At 40.1% G+C, this 20,653-nt stretch overlaps 1 protein-coding gene across 1 annotated transcript in view; it reads left to right on the top strand.

Annotated features, from left to right (window-relative positions):
• The window catches only part of LOC124622213 (myotubularin-related protein 10-B), a 115,215-nt gene extending 96,477 nt beyond the window's left edge, over positions 1 to 18,738 (top strand). Inside the window, exon 14 of the mRNA XM_047147860.1 lies at positions 17,739 to 18,738. The gene's annotated coding sequence lies outside the window, so the exon portion shown is untranslated. The remainder of the gene's footprint in view (positions 1 to 17,738) is intronic.
• Positions 18,739 to 20,653: the final 1,915 nt, after the last annotated feature.

The raw sequence follows: 20,653 nt of genomic DNA, 5'->3' as shown, positions 1-20,653 counted from the left end.
TGCAGAGAATTCAGTAAAACTGACACCCTCTTTTATTTTTATCTCTCAATTTTCTAGAGATCCCACAAATTAGACTCCCAGTATCTGTCGGGCAGTTTCCTTTACTGGTATCCAATTGGACATGAATATATGGGCTTCTTTGAATTTCATTGTTACCAATTTTCCCTCTCATATAATAAACACTCCTCAATCTCTCTGAAACCCATATCTTTCTCATTTTAAAGAGGGGCATTACTTTAAATAGGCTGTAAACTTTCAACTATGATATTGCAGTTGGATTCAACAGTTCTTTTATAATTTCACTTTCTGGTCTAAAATCCTGACAAATTATATCCACTACCCCTTCATCCTTATTACTTTTCCAAATTTATCAAAATACTCCGTAGTATGCTCTCTAATCTATCCTTAAGCAGTCCCTGAGTCGCAGATAGGTGCAACAAAAAGACTGTCACAAATAAAGCTTTCGGCCAGTAAGGCGTTAGTCAAAAACGGACACACACACACACACAAGCAAATGCAACTCACACACACTCGACTGCAGTTTCAGGCAGCTGAAACCACACTCGTGTGTTTTCAGTTGCCTAAGACAGCAATCATGTGTGTGAGTTGTGTTTAGTGTGGTTTCAGTTGCCTAAAACTGCGGATGTGAGTCTTTCCTTTTCATAGTATTGTTACATTCCATTGTGGATTTTCCATTGTTTGGCTTAAGCAATCCCCGTCTCACTAAATTTTGAGAAAACATATCATATACAGTTCTGTACAGTAAATGGTATAACATCAATGATAAATGAACAGAAGTCTGTTGGTAAGGCAGAATATTCAAAATTTCTCGGCATGTGTATTGATGAGGAATTGAATTGGAAGAAACACATTGGTGATCTGCTGAAACATTAGGTTCAGCTACTTATGCTGTTAGAGTTAACACAAATTTTGGTGATAAACATATCAGTGAATTAGCCTATTACACCTATTTTCACTCAATGCTTTCGTATGGAGTCATATTCTGGGGTAATTCACACTAAGAGAAAAAGTATTCATTGCACAAAAGCTTGTAATCAGAATAATAGCTGGAGGCCATCCAAGATCACCTTCCAGACATTGATTTAAGGAATTTGGGATATTCACAGTATATTTGCAATACATATATTCACTTAAGAAATTTGTTATTAATAACCCATCCCAATTCAAAAATAAAAGCAAATTGCATAGTAATATCAGAAGAAAGGATGATTTTCACTATTCTAGGTTGAATCTGACTTTGCCACAGAAAGGGATGATGCCACAAAAATCTTTGGTCGTTTGCCAAACAGCATTAAAAGTCGGACAGATAGCCAACCAGTATTTATAAACAAATTAAAGGAATCTGGATGACAATTCATGTTCAGTAGATGAATTTTTAGATATGAAATAGTAACTGAAAAAAAAATCAACTGGAATGATTTGACTAGCATATATTTCCCTATGTGTACCTACATCATCTTCATCATTAAGACAAGTAATGGCACTCCCGTTGTCATACATATCACCACCTTTTATTTCCATATAAGTCGTCCCATCTAATTCTTCTTCTAGCAGATCATCATCACTGTTGTTGTTGTTGTTGTGGTCTTCAGTCCTGAGACTGGTTTGATGATGCAGCGCTCCATGCTACTCTATCCTGTGCAAGCTTTTTCATCTCCCAGTACCTACTGCAACCTACATCCTTCTGAATCTGCTTAGTGTATTCATCTCTTGGTCTCCCTCTACGATTTTTACCCTCCACGCTGCCCTCCAATACTAAATTGGTGATCCCTTGATGCCTCAGAACATGTCCTACCAACCGATCCCTTCTTCTGGTCAAGTTGTGCCACAAACTTCTCTTCTCCCCAATCCTATTCAATACTTCCTCATTAGTTATGTGATCTACCCATCTAATCTTCAGCATTCTTCTGTAGCACCACATTTCGAAAGCTTCTATTCTCTTCTTGTCCAAACTATTTATCATCCATGTTTCACTTCCATACATGGCTACACTCCATACGAATACTTTCAGAAATGACTTCCTGACACTTAAATCAATACTGGATGTTAACAAATTTCTCTCCTTCAGAAACGCTTTCCTTGCCATTGCCAGCCTACATTTTATATCCTCTCTACTTTGACCATCATCAGTTATTTTGCTCCCCAAATAGCAAAACTCCTTTACTACTTTAAGTGCCTCATTTCCTAATCTAATTCCCTCAGCATCACCCGACTTAATTAGACTACATTCCATTATCCTTGTTTTGCTTTTGTTGATGTTCATCTTATATCCTCCTTTCAAGACACTGTCCATTCCATTCAACTGCTCTTGCAAGTCCTTTGCTGTCTCTGACAGAATTACAATGTCATCGGCGAACCTCAAAGTTTTTATTTCTTCTCCATGGATTTTAATACCTACTCCGAATTTTTCTTTTGTTTCCTTTACTGCTTGCTCAATATACAGATTGAACAACATTGGGGAGAGGCTACAACCCGGTCTCACTCCCTTCCCAACCACTGCTTCCCTTTCATGTCCCTCGACTCTTATAACTGCCATCTGGTTTCTGTACAAATTGTAAATAGCCTTTCGCTCCCTGTATTTTACCCCTGCCACCTTTAGAATTTGGAAGAGAGTATTCCAGTCAACATTGTCAAAAGCTTTCTCTAAGTCTACAAATGCTAGAAACGTAGGTTTGCCTTTACTTAATCTTTCTTCTAAGATAAGTCGTAAGGTCAGTATTGCCTCACGTGTTCCAGTGTTTCTACGGAATCCAAACTGATCTTCCCCGAGGTTGGCTTCTACTAGTTTTTCCATTCGTCTGTAAAGAATTCGTGTTAGTATTTTGCAGCTGTGACTTATTAAACTGATAGTTCGGTAATTTTCACATCTGTCAACACCTGCTTTCTTTGGGATTGGAATTATTATATTCTTCTTGAAGTCTGAGGGTATTTCGCCTGTTTCATACATCTTGCTCACCAGATGGTAGAGTTTTGTCAGGACTGGCTCTCCCACGGCCGTCAGTAGTTCCAATGGAATATTGTCTACTCCGGGGGCCTTGTTTCGACTCAGGTCTTTCAGTGCTCTGTCAAACTCTTCACGCAGTATCATATCTCCCATTTCATCTTCATCTACATCCTCTTCCATTTCCATAATATTGTCCTCAAGTACATTGCCCTTGTATAGACCCTCTATATACTCCTTCCACCTTTCTGCTTTCCCTTCTTTGCTTAGAACTGGGTTTCCATCTGAGCTCTTGATATTCATACAAGTTGTTCTCTTATCTCCAAAGGTCTCTTTAATTTTCCTGTAGACAGTATCTATCTTACCCCTAGTGAGATAGGCCTCTACATCCTTACATTTGTCCTCTAGCCATCCCTGCTTAGCCATTTTGCACTTCCTGTCGATCTCATTTTTGAGACGTTTGTATTCCTTTTTGCCTGTTTCACTTACTGCATTTTTATATTTTCTCCTTTCATCAATTAAATTCAATATTTCTTCTGTTACCCAAGGATTTCTACTAGCCCTCGTCTTTTTACCTACTTGATCCTCTGCTGCCTTCACTAGTGTTGGGGTTAATATTATTACATTGAAATATGATGTTTGTAATGTTTCATAAATTACATTGCATCACTCATTGTTTGGGATTACATTTTTGCGGATTACAAAAGAGTCAGATAAGTATCTCGACATCAGTATTTAGTAAATGACAGTTCTATGTGTGACTTCAAATATGGTTGAAATTACTTGTTATGCTTCAGTTTTCACAACACACCTTATCCAAAGAAATTTCAGACTTGCAGACAGTCATTGTCCACTTCACAGTGAGATATTTTGACTGGGCACCTGCCAGTCATCCTCAGGTAAACTGTCATATGCTGACAAAGACCTCTTGTTACGCATTTTGTTAGTGAAGAGTGTGTGTGTGTGTGTGTGTGTGTGTGTGTGTGTGTGTGTGTGTGTGTGTGTGTGTGTTTTAGACAGTGGTGACTGACTGAGCACACTACTTAGTGAACTTCGCCATCGCTGGTGTTGCTGAATTCAGATGTCCTCAGGACTGACACTCGCCTTGCAAACTTCAAACTTTGTAGTCTTCATTTTGATCAGTTCATGGAGAGATGGGAGTTCCATGCATTATCCAACTGGTACCCACTATCATGATTCACCAAATTTTCTGCCACATATATTTCCATGGATTCTTTGATTGTGGGGTCCCAAAATGATGTTGCTGTGGCCAAAACTATTGTTGTGTCATACTCCATTGAATTTCTGTTGGAGATACAATGTTAAGCAAAAGCAGACTTCGTTGGTTGCATCAGGAAAGGGCAATGTTAATGTTTGGTGCAGCGTTCTCCAATGGTGTGCAGAAACTGGCCAGTGTAAGCCATACGACATTGGCAAGGTATTTTGTAAATTACAGCCTTCCACAGTAACAAATGGTCCTTCACTGATCCGCAAAAAGTCGACAATTTTAAATAGCATATGGTGAACACTTTAATCAGAGATTTCTAGAAGTTCCTGGCTGCCTTGAACAATTAATAAATGAAGGCAGAGCTAGGGATTTTTCCGGCATAATCTCCTCTTTCTCCACTTCTTCGTTTTTGGGTTTAACTGATAGTGACCCCCATTGCGGGTCCGGGGGTTAGAATAGGACCAAGGTACTCCCGGCTGTTATAAGAAGCAACTAAACGGAGTCTCCCACATTCTGGCCTGATAAGTTTGGGTTCCCTTTTAGGGTTTGACCTTCACATCTTCCAAGTTTTTCTTAAGTGCAAGCCATTTGGGGAAGGACGCCTTACATAGTGCAACATATTTCTATTGTGCAATTAGACCTTTTGCACCTCCTATTGTCATGACTCTGCAACACCAACCACAATCCAGCTATTTGGGCGAGGGCCCTCATGGGGTCCATCATCAACTTCCATTGTTTGCTGTCCTCTTTCACCACCATGACAATATTGCCTTTCTCTGCACCCGATATCCAGCACGGTAGCCAATCCATCATGGTGGGGCCATTATGTACCCACTTGGTTGTAGCCTCCTGAAACACAGTGGTTGCCCTGCTGATGCCTGAGCTACAACCTCCCCACGTATGCCAAGGAGTAGGTGCTCGTCGTCTTGGTGGCCTATGCTGTGGTTTAGTGGCGCATGTGGAAGAGCGTCTGATCAGAGTGAGTGGCGTCAGGCCAGATGACCTGCAAAGAAGCAGAGAAAGTAATCTCTTGTTCGTGGCCGAATGGCCCCGGCAGTCTCTAAGAAGAATAGGGTAGACTATAATGCAGCGACATATGATACCAAATAGTTCTCCTCCATAGTTACATCGTGGCAGAAACATAGGACTGGAAAAAATAGAGCCTTATTCACCGCAGTATTTCGTCTGCAGTAGGACAGAGGGGGACTCCTTTCTGGCTACAAAGCCCCCCCCACCCCCCTCCCTTTTTTTTTTTTTTTTTTTTTTGTTGGAAATCTGGAGGACAAGTCTGGAGAAGTGGCTGCACTGTCCAAAATGAGAAATGGGTTAGTCCTGATTCAGACAGCATCCCAAGCCCAGTCCCGGGCTTTGCTCACCTGTGGTCAGCTGGGTGATATTCCCTTTTCCGTCATGCTCCATAAAAGCCAAAAGCCTTAACATTGTCCAGGAAATTATTTTACATTGTGACCTTTTCTTGCTATCCGACAATGAGCTGTGTGCCAATTTAGAACAGTGGTGTCTTCACATTGCCCGGGTTACTACAGGTGCCTTCATCTTGGCCCTTGAGGGTGGTTCATTACCTGAATAGGTCAAGGTGATACTATACAGATATGACATAAAACCATACGTCCCTCCCCATATTCGGTGCTCGAAATTGAGGCATATGTCTTCCCAATGCATTTCCAGTGCCACATATTAAGACTGCGGAAGTCCACTGCATCCAAATACTCCATGTGCATCTCCTCCCACCTGTGGCAACTGTGGAGAGCACAACTTCCTCTGCTTGCCGGACTGCACAGTACTCCAAAAGGAATGGAAAATTCTGGGGTCCAAGATCCTGGACCAGCTGACTTACCAAGAGGCTAAACGGAAATATGAAAGTTGCACCACATTCCCTTATCTTCTTCATACCTACAGCTATGTTGACATCACCCCCACTGGCGAATGGAGTTTCCTCATCTCTGTCTCGTACAGTGGGCTCTCAGGATCGCCCGACTACATCCGCCCCCGCCTCTTTGGTTGTTGGGGGCACTTCGTCTGTTGCTCCCAAAGCTTCTACTTTGGGAGCAATGCCTTCCCAAATGCCAGGAACTTCAGTCCCCACCTCCCAGCAAGAGAAGCAACAGCCTTCTCCAGCTCCTCTTGCATGGAAGGGGTCCATCGGGACTCTCCCTTCCAAGATCTCCATCAGTGCAAAAGTGGATCCACAAGCTGTTGGTTAAAAGGCTTCATGTTTTACCTCTGTACCTGATGCTGTTTTAGGGAAGGCCTTCCAGCAAACGCCTAAAGAGCAGGGAGAGGACAAACTGATGAAGAAGAAATCAGTTAAGGAACAGGAGACTCAGGTGGCCCCAACACCACTCTCCCTGTAAGTTCCACGTCGGAGGATGATGTGGAAATTGTAGTGTCCCTGGAGACCTAAATCTTGCCAGCACCTCAGCAGCCATGGAGATAGATACACACACTCAGCTGGTGGCAGCAGGTGACCCTGAGCCATAACCTGCCTCCTTGGTCCCTTCATGCCTTCCCAGACAACAGAAAGTATCATCCTCCAGTGGAATTGCAGTGGTTCTTTCCCACACCTGGCTGAGTTATGGCAACTCTTAAGTGTTATGCTTGCTTTTTGTGTTGCCCTTCAAGAAACCCAGTTTCCTCGCTACTTTGCATGAGTGTGATCTTCAGGGCCTGCTCCCGATTTTTATACAGAATTTTTTTCACTCCACATGTTCAGAATTTGAGTTGGTGCTTCCCACAGTTCCTCCCCATATTCAAGAGAATGGGGTCCCACAAGGCTCTGTCCTGAGTGTCCCACTCTTTTTAATTGCCATTAATGGTCTTACAGCAGCAGTGGTGCGTCAGTATCACCATTCTTATATGCTGACAAATTTTGTATTTCCTTTGCTCATCTACAGTTGGTTTGGCTGAATGTCGACTGCAGGGAGCCGTACAAAAGACACAGTCATGGGTGGTCACCCATGGCTTTCAATTTTCAACCTCAAAGGCTCATGTCATGCCCTTTTGTTATCGTCATACTGTCACCCACACCCAGCACTTTACCTCGATGACCAACTGCTTACTGTAGTGGAGACTTTTTAGGAGTGGTTCTCGACACCCACTTAACTTGGCTTCCCTATCTTCGTTGGCTTAAGCAGCAGTGTTGGCACCTTAACATTCTTCAATGCCTGAGTTACACCAATGGGGGTGCAAGTTGCTCTACACTGCTGCAGCTGTACATAGCACTTGCACAGTCTTGTCTTGACTATGGGAGCGTGGTGTATGGTTCAGAAATGCCCTCAGAATTTCGGATGCTGGACCCTATACACCACTGTGGAGTTCGATTTGCAGCAGAAGCTTTCTGAACGAGTTGAGTGAACAGCCTGCTCATGGAAGCTGGTGTTTCTCCACTGTAGATCAGGTGACAACAACTGCTTGCCAGTTATACTGTGCATATTCGCAACTTGCCAAAACACCCAAATTACCATCTCTTTTCCCCACCATGGCTATCCATCTCCTGCAAAGGCAGCCCCAATCAGAGATTCCAATTGCAGCCCCGATCAGAGATTCCAATTGCAGCCCCGATCAGAGATTCCAATTGCAGCCCCGATCAGAGATCCCAATTGCAGCCCGTGTCTGGTTCCTTCTTACTGAACTCGACACGTTCCCTCTACCACCTTTGCTGTGGCTCCACTCACATACACCTCCATGGTCGACACCTCAGTCACAGCTTTGCCTGGACCTATTGCAAGGCCCAAAAAAATCAGTTCCTCCTGATGCTCTCCACCGGCAATTTTTCTCAATTCTCAGTGCGTTCCAGGACTCGGAGATTTCTACATTGGTGACTCAGTGGTAATGTTGGCTTTGCTTACATTTACACTGGACATACTGAACAGTTCTCCGTGCCAGATGTCTGCAGTGCTTTCACTGTAGAGTCAGAAGCCATCTCTTGAGCATATCCGCTCCTGCGCAGGTGAGTCCTTCCTCATCTGTAGTGATTCCTTAAGCAGCCTACAAGCTCTCAACCAGTGCTTTCCTCGCCATCCTTTAGTGATGACTATCCAGAAGTCTGTTTATTCCCTCGGCAACATTGGATGTTCAGTGGCCTTCATCAGGACTCCAGGACATATTGGAGTCCTGGGAAATGAACTTGTTGACTGGCTGACACAAACTACCAATAAACAGACTCTTTCTTTGCTGTTCGTTCACCTTAATATTTGTCTTTCCCTATGTGTGTTTCCCTTGCCTTGTGTTTTTCGACCAGAGATCATAGCGTGTTGCAGAGTGGCTGGTTCTTCCTTTTTTATTCTTGCGATCAACCAGCCCAGGCTATCTGCTATATTATTTTAATACCTTAAACTGCTTTTTTTCCTTTTAGTGCATGTGTTCCTCTTTTGTTTTGCTTCTTTCTTTTCTCTTTCAGTGTGGTTCCCAGTTAGTTTTATGCCTTTTTACTTTCCCCAGCTCCTTTTGGTAATGGTTTTAATACATGGCCTGTTTGCATGAGGGAAAAGGGGCTGATTACCCTGTGGTTTGGTCCCCTTAATCTCCAACCAACCGACCAACCAGCTGACAGTGACTTTTTAATATGCCAGGTGGAATATTTCCTCAAAACAACAGTCTTTAGGTGAGTGAGCTCTTTTGGCAAACCACCTGGATCTGAAGACTGTGAACTCTGCAAGTGTTCTAAGCACACTTATAGTGTGTGATGACAATTCGATGATTGTAAGCCCAACCATGCCATTGTGTATCTATGTGATTGGGCTTACGAATTCCAAAATGTCCAGGAAAGGCAGACAACCATCTTTTCCTATTTCTGTAGTGAATTGAATGTTTTTATGAACAGAGTTGAGGTGATGTAAAAACTCCTTTCCATGAGTCCACACTATGAAAACAATTCCAAAACAGCATTAAAGATGCCAGAACCTTTAGGGGAGCAGATTGTGACACAGACCACGTGTTAATAATATCAAAAATGAAAGTGATATAAGATATAACATAGGAAACCTGGTGAAAGTAGATATAAAAGAAAATTTTACAAAAGAAATTAAAAGCAACCTAACAAAACCGAGACTGACCAACGCAAAAACACAGGATCTCGAAAGCAGATGGAGACACCTGAAGGGCAGTATTCAAGAAGCAGCTTCCAAAATCATAGGTGAAAGAAAACGACCTAATAAAATTTGGTTTAACACAAAGTGCCAAGAAAAAGTGCTGGAAAGAAGAAATGCGAGGAATGCATGGCTTAAAGGAAGGGACAATATGACACTGAAGGAAAGATACTATAAACTCCGCCAAAAAACACAAAGAACCCTAAGACAAGAGAAAAGGGAATACTATAACAGTATGATCAGAGAAGCAGAGGATGATTTCCAACATCACAGGACAAGGCAGATATATCAAAATATAAAAAAATCCTTTGGTAAATTCAGTAAAAGGGAAAAGTTTATAAAGAATCAGTATGGGAAAATATTGACCAACAAAAGTGACATACAAAACAGATGGAAGATATACTTTTCACAACTTCTCAACTGCAATGACCCACACTCTTACTTTAAATTGGAAGAACCTGACATAATTGATACAGCTGATACAGTTACTACCCCATCAGTAAATGAAATACAGAAGCAATAAAGAAATTAAAGAATAACAAGACTTGTGGCGAGAACAAGATGTACACTGAGTTATTAAAGAATGGAGGCCCACAACTGGAATTAGAAATACAGGCGTTAATAGAAACAATTTGAAGACGGAAACTATTCCTGCAGATTGGAAAACTGCAATTGTGTGCCCCATATTTAAGAAGAATGATTCTCTAGTTTGTGATAACTACAGAGGAATTGTCATACTGGATGTCACCTACAAAATCTTATCAAGCTGCCTATTAAAAAGGCTGATACCAATAACAGAAGAACTGATTGGGGACTATCAATGCGGTTTCCGCAGAAACAGATCCACATTAGATCATTTATTCACCCTAAGACAAGTAACTGAGAAGGCGTGGGAATTCTATGTAGATGTCCACATATTATTCGCAGATTTTAAAAAGGCCTATGATAGCATACACCGACAGACGCTCCTAAATATAATGAAGGAATTTAAAATACCATCAAAATTAATAAGATTAGTTAAAATGTGTATCGATGAAACTTTATGTCGCATAAAGACACCGATAGGAGAAACTGAAGATTTTAGGGTGTACACTGGACTGAGACAAGGGGATGCCATTTCACGTATTTTATTTAACCTTGTCCTAGAGAAGATTGATAGAGAATTTTCTAAAACCAGTCCACAAGGGATCCAGCTACAGGATGTGAACATTACAAGACTTGCCTGTGCAGATGATGTAGCACTAATAAGTAGTTCCAAAAGAGAATTAATCAGAATGATGCAAAATTACTACAAAATTGCTGAGAAAACAGGATTACATGTTAATGAAGAAAAGACAGAATACCTGCCCATGAGTAAGAAAACCAGAAAAGATGCACCTCTGACTGTAGATGGATTCAATTTCAAGACTCTTGACCACTTCAAGTACCTAGGAAGTATTTTTAGTAATAACAACAGAACAGATATAGAAATAGATGCCAGTTTATCAACAGCAAACAAGACACTTTTTAGTTTCATCAAAATTCTAAGAAAAATATCACTTAGCAGTAATTTCAAAATCCACTTATATCAATCGCCCATTATACCTGTGATGTTATATGGATGTGAAACATTAATATTTAGAAAGAAAGATGAAGAAAAACTGTTAATATTCAAAAGAAAAGTACCAAGGAAAATTTTTGGACCTGTATACGACGAAAATAACATGGAATGGAGAATAAGAAGAAATGAAGAATTAAGAGGGCTGTACAAACACCATAACATCATTGAAGTGCTCAAGAGGAGAAGGTTGAATTGGGCAGGCCATATAGCAAGAATGACAGAGGATAGACTACCTAGAATGGCATTCAGCAGAACAATAGAAGGAACGAGAAGAAGAGGGAGACCCAGACCCAGAATCAGATGGCGGGATAACATTCAGGGGGACACAGTGAGGATGAACAGCAGCAGCAACTGGACAAACAGCGCATTGGACAGGCAGAAGTGGAAGAGGCTCATAGAGCAGGCGTATGTTCGATAAGGCCCTTGCCACATGTAAAGTAAAAGTAAAGTAAGTAAAGAAGTTACATCCCTTCAGAATAATCAACATTACTGTGGAATCAGTGGGCAGGTAGAAAATTATGCTACAGAAGTGGATAAGTACTGATAAAACTGGCCAAGTTACATATATGATGTGGGCATTTGCCTCAAAAATTGGTTATTTTCTGTTATATAAGCAAAATGTTGCTTCATCAGAAAAACACTCAGGAAGTGTAATTCATTCATGAAATAGGTAGATTAAAAACCCTTGATAACTGATACTTGGGTATTGCTCATCATGTCACCACAATGAGGTGGTATTGACTGATAAGATTCAAGGAAGAATAGTGTGTTTGTATGGGTTTCTTTAGTTATCATGAGTGTGTCCTGGATCATCAGCAAACCACAGATAGAAAACTTGATCTTCAAGTATTACTTGGCTCTTTCAATTTGACATCAGTTATTGATTTTCCTACTTGGGTGGTACAGGAAAGCAGCACACTGATAGATAATGTTTTCATAGACCAAGATAAATTTAATCAAATAAAAACTTTTCCTATTAAGAATAGTCTGTCTGGTCATATTGCATAGCTAGTTACAGTGTAGCATATAGCTCCATACAGTAATGCAAAACAGTTCCCCAAAATAGTGCGTTCCATTAATGATTTAACACTTCAAAATTTTAGGGAAAGCTTGCAACAGTTAGAGTGGGGTGAGGTGTACAGGGAACATGATGCCAATTTAAAATTTAACCTATTTCATGATACCTTTGTGAGTATATTTGTTACCATTTCCTTAAGAAAACAGTGAAATATAACTGTAACAAACCATGTAAAAAGCCACGGCTTATTAAAGGGATAAAAATATCTTGTAAACAGAAAAGGGAAATGTATCTTATAGCTAGGAGGAGTAATGATTCTGAAACAATGAAACATTATAAAAACTACTGCACTGTATTAAGAAAAGTTATTAAAAAGTCCAGAAGTATGTGCATTATGTCTGAGATTAGCACATCTGATAATAAAATTAAAACAATTTGGAATATTGTGAAAAGGGATACAGGGCAACCGAGAGAACAGGAAGACTGTATTTCTATCAAACACAATGAAAAGTTTGTTAACAAGAAGTCAGAAGTAGAAAACATTTTTAATAATCATTTATTAAGTGTTGTAGGAAAATAGCTGCGATAGGCCTAGCAAGCCAGTAGTGGGTAAATCAACTGCTTTCGAAAAGGGAACATGCCTCGGATCACGGAACGGATTTAAAGGAAACCGACCAAGCAATGGAAAAGGATTACGAGATGGTTTACGACTGGGCACCTTAAACGTAAGGACTCTAACTGGGAAGTTAGAAGAAATTGTAGAAATGATGGAAAGGAGGAAATTGGACGTCTTGGGACTTGCTGAGACTAGGTGGAGAGGAGTTGGTGAAAAACCACTAAGTAAAGGATGTAAATTGTACTGGATAGGGAATGAGAGGGGAAGAAATGGAGTGGCAATAGTGGTCAGAGAGGGTCTGCAGGAGGAGGTGGAAGGTATCAATGATCGAATGATAAAAGCCACAGTACGAGTGAAAGGAAAAAGCATTGAAATCATCCAAGCATATGCCCCACAGGTGGGGTGTACAAAAAAGGAGAAGGAGGAATTTGAAGATGACATGCAAAAGCAGCTAAATGGAGGTAATCAGATTATAATAGGGGACCTCAATGCACATGTCGGCACAGACAGGAAAGGATTCAAGGAGATAATGGGACCAGAGGGCTGGGGGAACCGAAATAGAGAAGGAAAATTGTTGCTGGAATTCTGCAAGAGGAATAAGCTGGCGATCGCAGATTCCTGGTACAAGAAGAGAAGTAGCCACAAAATAACTTGGTACAGTGGAGACTGGTCCCAAACTTCAGTAGTAGACTATGTACTAGTGGATAGGCAGATGATGAGCAGCCTCACAGATGTTAAGGTCATTCCATCTGAGGCCTTAGACAGTGACCATCGGCTGTTGGTAGCCATCCTGAGAGAGAAAAAAGATAGGAGGGCAACAGACATACAGGAGAAAAGGTTGAAGACATGGATGCTGAAAGAGGATGAACGGAGGACCCAGTACCAGACACTGATCAGGAAGAAGCTGCCAAAGGAAGATCAGAGAACAGTGGAAGAAGAATGGGGAGATTTTAAGAGGGCTCTAGTTGAGGCAGCTGAGACTGTGTGCGGAAGAACTAGCACAAAGAGGAGAAGTAAGGAAACCCCATGGTGGAACAACATATGTAAAGAGGCAGTACTTCGAAAGAACAAAGCCTTCAGAGAATGGTTCCAGACCCGAACAGAGGAAGCTAGGGTAAAATATAAGGGAAGCAAGAAAGCGGCACAGACCATAGTAAGGGCGGAGAAGAAGAAGTGGATGGAAAAATGGACAAGAATGTTAGAAGAGGACAGTGAAGGGAACAAAAAAGTACTTTACACCATGGTAAGAAATAAGAGGAACGACAGAAGCGAGTGCCTGAGGATCATGGATAATAATGGAAGAGTTGTGGAGGAAATGCACGAGCTCAAAAAGATTTGGAAGGAGTACTTTGAAGATCTGTTGAATGCCGTCAAGTGGGTAACTAACAGCGATGGAGAGCCTAAGGCAGCAGACGATTATAATAGTGGGGAAATTGATGATCTAACTTGGAATGAAGTGGAAGAAGCCATAAAGAGGATGAAAGGGGGCAAGGCACCAGGTTGGGACGAAGTAACAGTGGATATGATACGAGCAGCAGGAGAAGTAGGAACCCAGTGGGTATACAGAGTGCTGAGGGTGGTGTGGAAGGAGAACAGAATTCCTGAGGATTGGAAGAAATTAATTATAGTCCCGATGTTCAAGAAAGGGGATAAAAGGAGATGTGAGAACTACAGAGGAATCACCCTGCTATGCCACTGTGGAAAAATCTATGAAAAGATCCTGGAGAAGAGAATAAGAAGCAGTATTGAAAGTAGACTGCAAGAGGAGCAGTATGGTTTCAGACCGGGAAGATCAACAACGGACCTCATATTTGCGGTAAGACAACTGCAGGAAAGGCACTATGAGTACGGGAAGGACTTAATCATGGCCTTTTTAGATATTGAGAAGGCGTATGACAGTATCTATAGGGACAAGCTCTGGGATGTGCTGAACGCAAAAGGGATAGATGAAGAGATAACACGAAAAGTCAGAAAAATGTATGAGGGAAGTGAGAGTTGTGTGAAAGTGGGGAGGGAACGTACTGCATGGTTCAAGCTGGAAAATGGGCTGCGACAGGGAAGTGCACTTTCGCCTTTATTGTTATGGATGAAATCCTACACCAAGTATCAGATGCAATTGGAGATCATAAAATGAAAGCAGTGCTTTTTGCCGATGACCTGATGTTATGGGGAAATTGCGAGAAGGAGGTGCAAGAGCAGTTAGATGTATGGGAGGCAACGGCAGCACAATATGGAATGCATTTCTCTGCAAAGAAAAGTGAAATAATTGTCACAACAAGGAAGAAGAATAGGCCAAATGTGGATATAACTTGTGGAGGGGAAAAACTACGAGTGGTAGAGAACTTAAAGTACCTGGGAAGCATGATTGAAAGTAAGGGAGGAAACGCAATGGAAATAAATGAAAGGTGCAGAAAAGCAGGGCAGTTCTTCAAATGCATTAGGGGGCTTATTTGGAGCAAGGAGGTGCCACAGAAATCCAAGGGAATTACATACCGAACCTACTTTGTCCCCATATTGGCATACGGAAGTGAGACATGGGTAATGCACAAAAGCGACAAAAGTAGAATACAAGCTAGTGAAATGAAGTTCCAGAGGAGCAGGTTGAGTGTAACAAGACGAGACAGATTGCGAAATGTGTATGTGAGGGAAAGACTAAAGGAGGAACCAGTACAGGACAGGATAGAAAGATCAAGACTGCAGTGGTATGGACACATGAAGAGAATGGATGAGGGAAGAATTCCAAAGAGGATGTTTGATCTGCAACTGAAGGGGAAGAGGCCCAGGGGAAGACCAAGAGATAGATGGGTGAAGGGAGTGAAGGAATGTGTGACGAGAAGAGGAGAGAACTGGACGAAGGTGGAAGAGGGGGAATGGTGGAAAGACAGAACACGATGGAGAGGCTTGTGTTCCCGACAGACCCAGCCAGTGGCTGGAAACTGTCCAAGATGATGATGATGATGATGTAGGAAAATAGGTTCCAGTTATTCATTAGAAAATGCAAAGCAGTGTGTGGAAGAGGCAGTACCTACGCAATTTGATTAAATTGAAATTCAACCCACCTCTCCTATTGAAATTAGGAAAATAACAAATTCACTCAAATGTAAAAGCTCACATGGAATTGATGACATTTCCAACAGAGTACTAAAAGCTTGATCCCAACAAATAAGCAGCATTCTCAGCTGCATATGTAGTAGCTCACTGAAACAGAGAATTTTTCCAGATGTACTGACATATGCCATTGTTAAACCATTGCATAAAAAAGGGGATAGATCTGATGCTAACAACTGCTGTCCAATCTCACTTCCGACATCTTTATCCAAAATTCTTGAAAAAGTAATGTATTTAAGAGTAGCATCACATATTTGTAAAAGTGAAGTACTAGCAAAATGTCAGTTTTGTTTTCAGAAAGGCTTTTCAACAGAAAATGCTATATATGCTTTCACTGATCAAATATTAAATGCAGTGAATAACCAAACATCACCCATTGGAATATTTTGTGATCTCTCACAGGCTTTTGATTGTGTGAATCATGAAATTCTTCTAGATAAGCTTAAGTATTGTGGTATGTGTGGGACAGTGCACAAATGATTTAATTCATACTTAACTTGAAGAATTCAGAAGGCTGAAATTAACGGTACAGATAGTCTACAAAAACCAGCAGAGTCCTCTAACTGGGGAGGTATCAAGAATGGTGTCCCACAGGGTTCAGTCTTGGGGTCCCTTATTGTTCTTAATATATATGAACGACTTGCCACTCTATATTCATGAAGATGCAAAGTTAGTTCTTTTTGCTGATGATACAAGTATAGTAGTCACACCCAAGAAGCAAGAATCAGCTGAGGAAAATTATTAAGTGCTTCTCTGCAAATGGACTCTCTCTAAATTTTGAGAAAACACAGTTTATACAATTCTGTACAGTAAATGGCAAAACACCATTGATAAATATAGACTATGAATGGAAGTCTGTTGCTAAGGTAGAATACTCAAAATTTCTGTGTGTGTGTGCATTGATGAGAGATTGAATTTGAAGAAACACATTGATGATCTGTGAAACGGTTAGGTTCAGCTACTTATGCTGTTAGGGTTATTGCAAATTTTGGTGGTAAACATATCAGTAAATTAGCCTACTATGCCTATTTTCATTCACTGCTTTCATATGGCATCATATTTTGGGGCAGTTCGTCATTAAGAGAGAAAGTATTCATTGCACAGAAGTGTGTAATCAGAATAATACCTGGAGCCCACGCAAGATCATCTTACAGTCATTTATTTAAGAAACTCAGAATATTCACAGTACCTTCGCAATACATATATTCACTTATGAAATTTGTCATTAATAACCCATCCGAATTCAAAAATAACAGTGAAGTGCATAGCTACAGCACTAGGAGAAAGGATGATATTCACTATTCTGGATTAAATCTCACTTTGGCACAGAAAGGCGTGAATTATGCTGCCACAAAACTCTTTAGTCATGTGCCAAATAGTGTTAAAAGTCTGACACAAGCCAACCAACATTTAAAAGCAAATTAAAAGAATTTCTGAATGACAACTCCTTCTACTCAATAGATGATTTCTTAGATATGAAGCATTAACAGTAAAAAAAAAATTATTTTGTGTAAAGAAAACTTATGTTAAAGTGACACGTTCCACATCATAATGAAATGTCGTATTCATGATCTATGGAACAAGGATTAATGTATGCATGTATGTACAGTGGCACACTAGAAGAAGGGAATTGTGCATCACAGAGAGATGTACTGTTAAAATTTAGAGGAGGTACATTTTAAGAAGGGTGAGAGAGCGTATTAGTTCCTACCACATATATCTTGTGACTAGACAGTGACAAGAAGAATTGGAAATTCAAGCCTATTCGGAGGCTTCGTGGTAGTTGCTATTTCCAGACACGATTCATTATACTGTCCACTCAATGTAAGTTGACACGCAGTGTGGTGGTTGATGGGAGCGACTGTAAATGGAAAATGCATGTACTTTTGCACACATCGGCCATCACACTGAGTGTCAACTTAGTTAGTGCAAACAATACTCAGTGTGTCCCAAAGGGATAGGCCTAGTCACAAATTCTTAAGGGTGCCATAATAATCAATTTTCTAGGGCTCTGGACTATTTATAGTTGTTATGAACTTTACATTTAGTTTCTATAAGTTATTAAAATGTCATATTTCAATAATATATGTTTCTTTTTCAGGGGTATGTTGCTAGCAGTAGGAAGATGTTACTGGATGAGAAGACTGCAGAATAATTATTCACAGGACATCTTTCCAAAGACTTTATTTTAATGTATGTCATTTAACACCACTATTATAAGCCATGATTAGCAAGTATTAGAATGTATAACAACTTGAAACAAAGGAAACATATAATTTATTTACCAAAGAAAATTGTTGTCTACTTGCCCACTTGGTGATTCATGCCAGATTCATGCTTTTTTCCTGCTTGTTGTATAAATTTGAGTAAATGGAAACATGTTTGTCTGTGCAGATCTGTGTGTATATTGAACTATATGGAAATTTGTATTGAATGTTCTGTGCCATATATCATAGGTAGGTCCATTAGGAAAGTTTTTTTCATTCAATGGTGCTTATTTCTGCATCCAGTTTCATTTGTGGTTGCTTACAGTGGAAAAATTGTAATATTTGTAAGAAAGTTTATGTGTGTGTGTGTGTGTGTGTGTGTGTGTGTGTGTGTGTGTGTGAGAGAGAGAGAGAGAGAGAGAGAGATTCAATTTTGATTTGTATATACTGTATAAAACATATTTATACATGAAAATAATTTATGCAAATGTTTTAGCTCAAATTGTTGATGTGTAATTTATTGTGAGAATTTACCCTGAAATGTTATCAGTGGATGTTAATGATGATGTAGTACTTGAAATTTAGAGGCATGTGAGGCATTTCTCTTTCAAACTGAAAGTTTCTATTAGCTGTGCTGCTGGACATGAATATTCATGATTACAGCAACTAAGAATTCAAATAATGTTTGTCTTTTGGCTTTGTAAAGTGTTAAATATTTGTATTGTTGGTAAAATTTTGTGCAGAGTTTATTACCTTACATTGTAAATGAAAACGGCTTTTGTTCTATAATGATGTCTTCCTGTACATGCACTTTTGTGTGCAATACATAAATGTGGATATCCAAGTTGAGAAACTGAAATATAATGTACACAAATAAAAATATGTATATTATGACTATTTTCAATTTACACTGGATGATTTCACAGTTTTGTGTAAAACACTATCGTTATTCTGTATTGACTCATAGTCTAAAACCAAATCCCAAATCTTTCAAAAGACGTTTTCACTCTTGTGAGCAATACAGTATAGAAAATAAAATAGATGTTTAATATTTTAATGTTATGTAGAGTAGTTGTGGACTCTAATGCAAAACTGGATCCAGCTGGTAAGCAATGTGGACAAAATGATAGCTTTCTTTGGTACCAAAGAAAGCTATCATTTTGTCATTACAACTTGTGCATGACTCTCCTCTTTCCATTTGCTATGGGGCTGTTTGATTGTGATGCGACAGTTCCGTTATCACAAAATGTTTTCAGGGTGCAATTGTCGCTCTGCAGTAGTGTGTGTGTGGATATGAAACTTCCTGTCAGATTAAAACTGTGTGCTGGACAGAGACTCGAAATTGGGATCTTTGCCTGTTGTAGATAAGTACTGTTCTGACTGAGCTAAGTGCAAATCATGACCCATCCTTGCAGCTCTACTTCCACCAATACCTCATCTCCTACCTTTCAAACTTCGCAGAAGCTCACCTGCGAAACTTAAACGACTAGCATTCCTGGCAGAAAGGATATTGTAGAGATGAGGCATAGCCACAGCCTGGGGGATGTTTCTAGAATGAAATTTTCTGTTGCAGCAGAGTGTACACAGACGAAAAACTTCCTGGCACATTAAAACTGTGTGCCAGACCGAGGCTTGACCTCAGGACCTTTGCCTTTCATGGGCAAGTACTCACCAATTGAGCTACTCAAGCACGGCTTGGGACCCGTCTCCATGTTATCCTTTATTCCAGGGGTTTAGACTTGCAAGTGTTGCAGGAGAGTTTTGTGAAATTTGGAAGATAAGAGATAAGGTGGGGATGGGTTGTGAGCTGTGTTTGGATGCCCAGATGGTAAAGCATTTGCCTTTGAGTCCTGGTCGAGTGCACAGTTTTAATCTTCCAAGATGTTTTATCACGAAATGTTATTTGATCACTGTTTAACAGGTCTGCCTATTTTCTTGAAAGTATTCCAAAAAAAAATTTTGAATAGTGCTAAATTAGTTACACTGATGTGGGAATTACTTTGTAAGTATGTAGGTGTGCTGAGCTAAAATAAAAAAAGATTAGGAAAAGCCATTGCTCCTCCTTTTACATTATTCAACTATGGTTTCTGTCTTCTGCTTCATACAAAGCATTTATGTAACATTACTGATTTTCACTGTACCTGTCCATGTTGAATATAAACCTACCTCCCCCCCCCCCCCCCTCCCCCTCTCTCTCTCTCTCTCTCTCTCTCTCTCTCTCTCTCTCTCTCTGTGGATTTACCTTTTTTTTTGTCTGGTGTCTGTCTGCATGGTATTATAAACATTTGCTCATGTTGTAAAATTCCACTCCACACCCTAGACGTGGCTGCGTAATTAACACTAGATCACCCAGCTTCGAACTGTCCCTGAGAATGCTGAATTGCTTCCTTCCGGTCTACCAGTTAGTTTTGTGTTGATGAATTTCAAAGTATTTAACAAAAGGATCTCATCAATGGAACAAATTGCATTCATTGAGTCATTTAAATGAATTTTCTTTGTGAAGTTTCCTGATAAATTATTTTTGATTATTTTGTAATTCCAAAGAAGACTACAGGACTAAGTTTGGTATTGGTTGTTCGTGATGATGCTTGACCTCATAAGTAAGTTAATATTCTCACACACATAAAATATTTTGTAAAAGATTATCAGGCTTCAGAATAAACATACAGATTCACTCTTATGTAAATGAACAGTTTACAATAGAGCACTAATGTTTCATATGAGAGGAATAATAGGTTGCGTTGTTACTGAAATAAAAATAGTTTGAGATTGAATACAACATTATTATTCACCAAATGTAACACAGCAC

Source organism: Schistocerca americana, chromosome 7, assembly GCF_021461395.2.
Source record: "Schistocerca americana isolate TAMUIC-IGC-003095 chromosome 7, iqSchAmer2.1, whole genome shotgun sequence".
NCBI lineage: Eukaryota > Metazoa > Arthropoda > Insecta > Orthoptera > Acrididae > Schistocerca > Schistocerca americana.
Note: the sequence above shows the minus strand (reverse complement) of the source record. Positions and strands in the feature narration are given on the sequence as shown.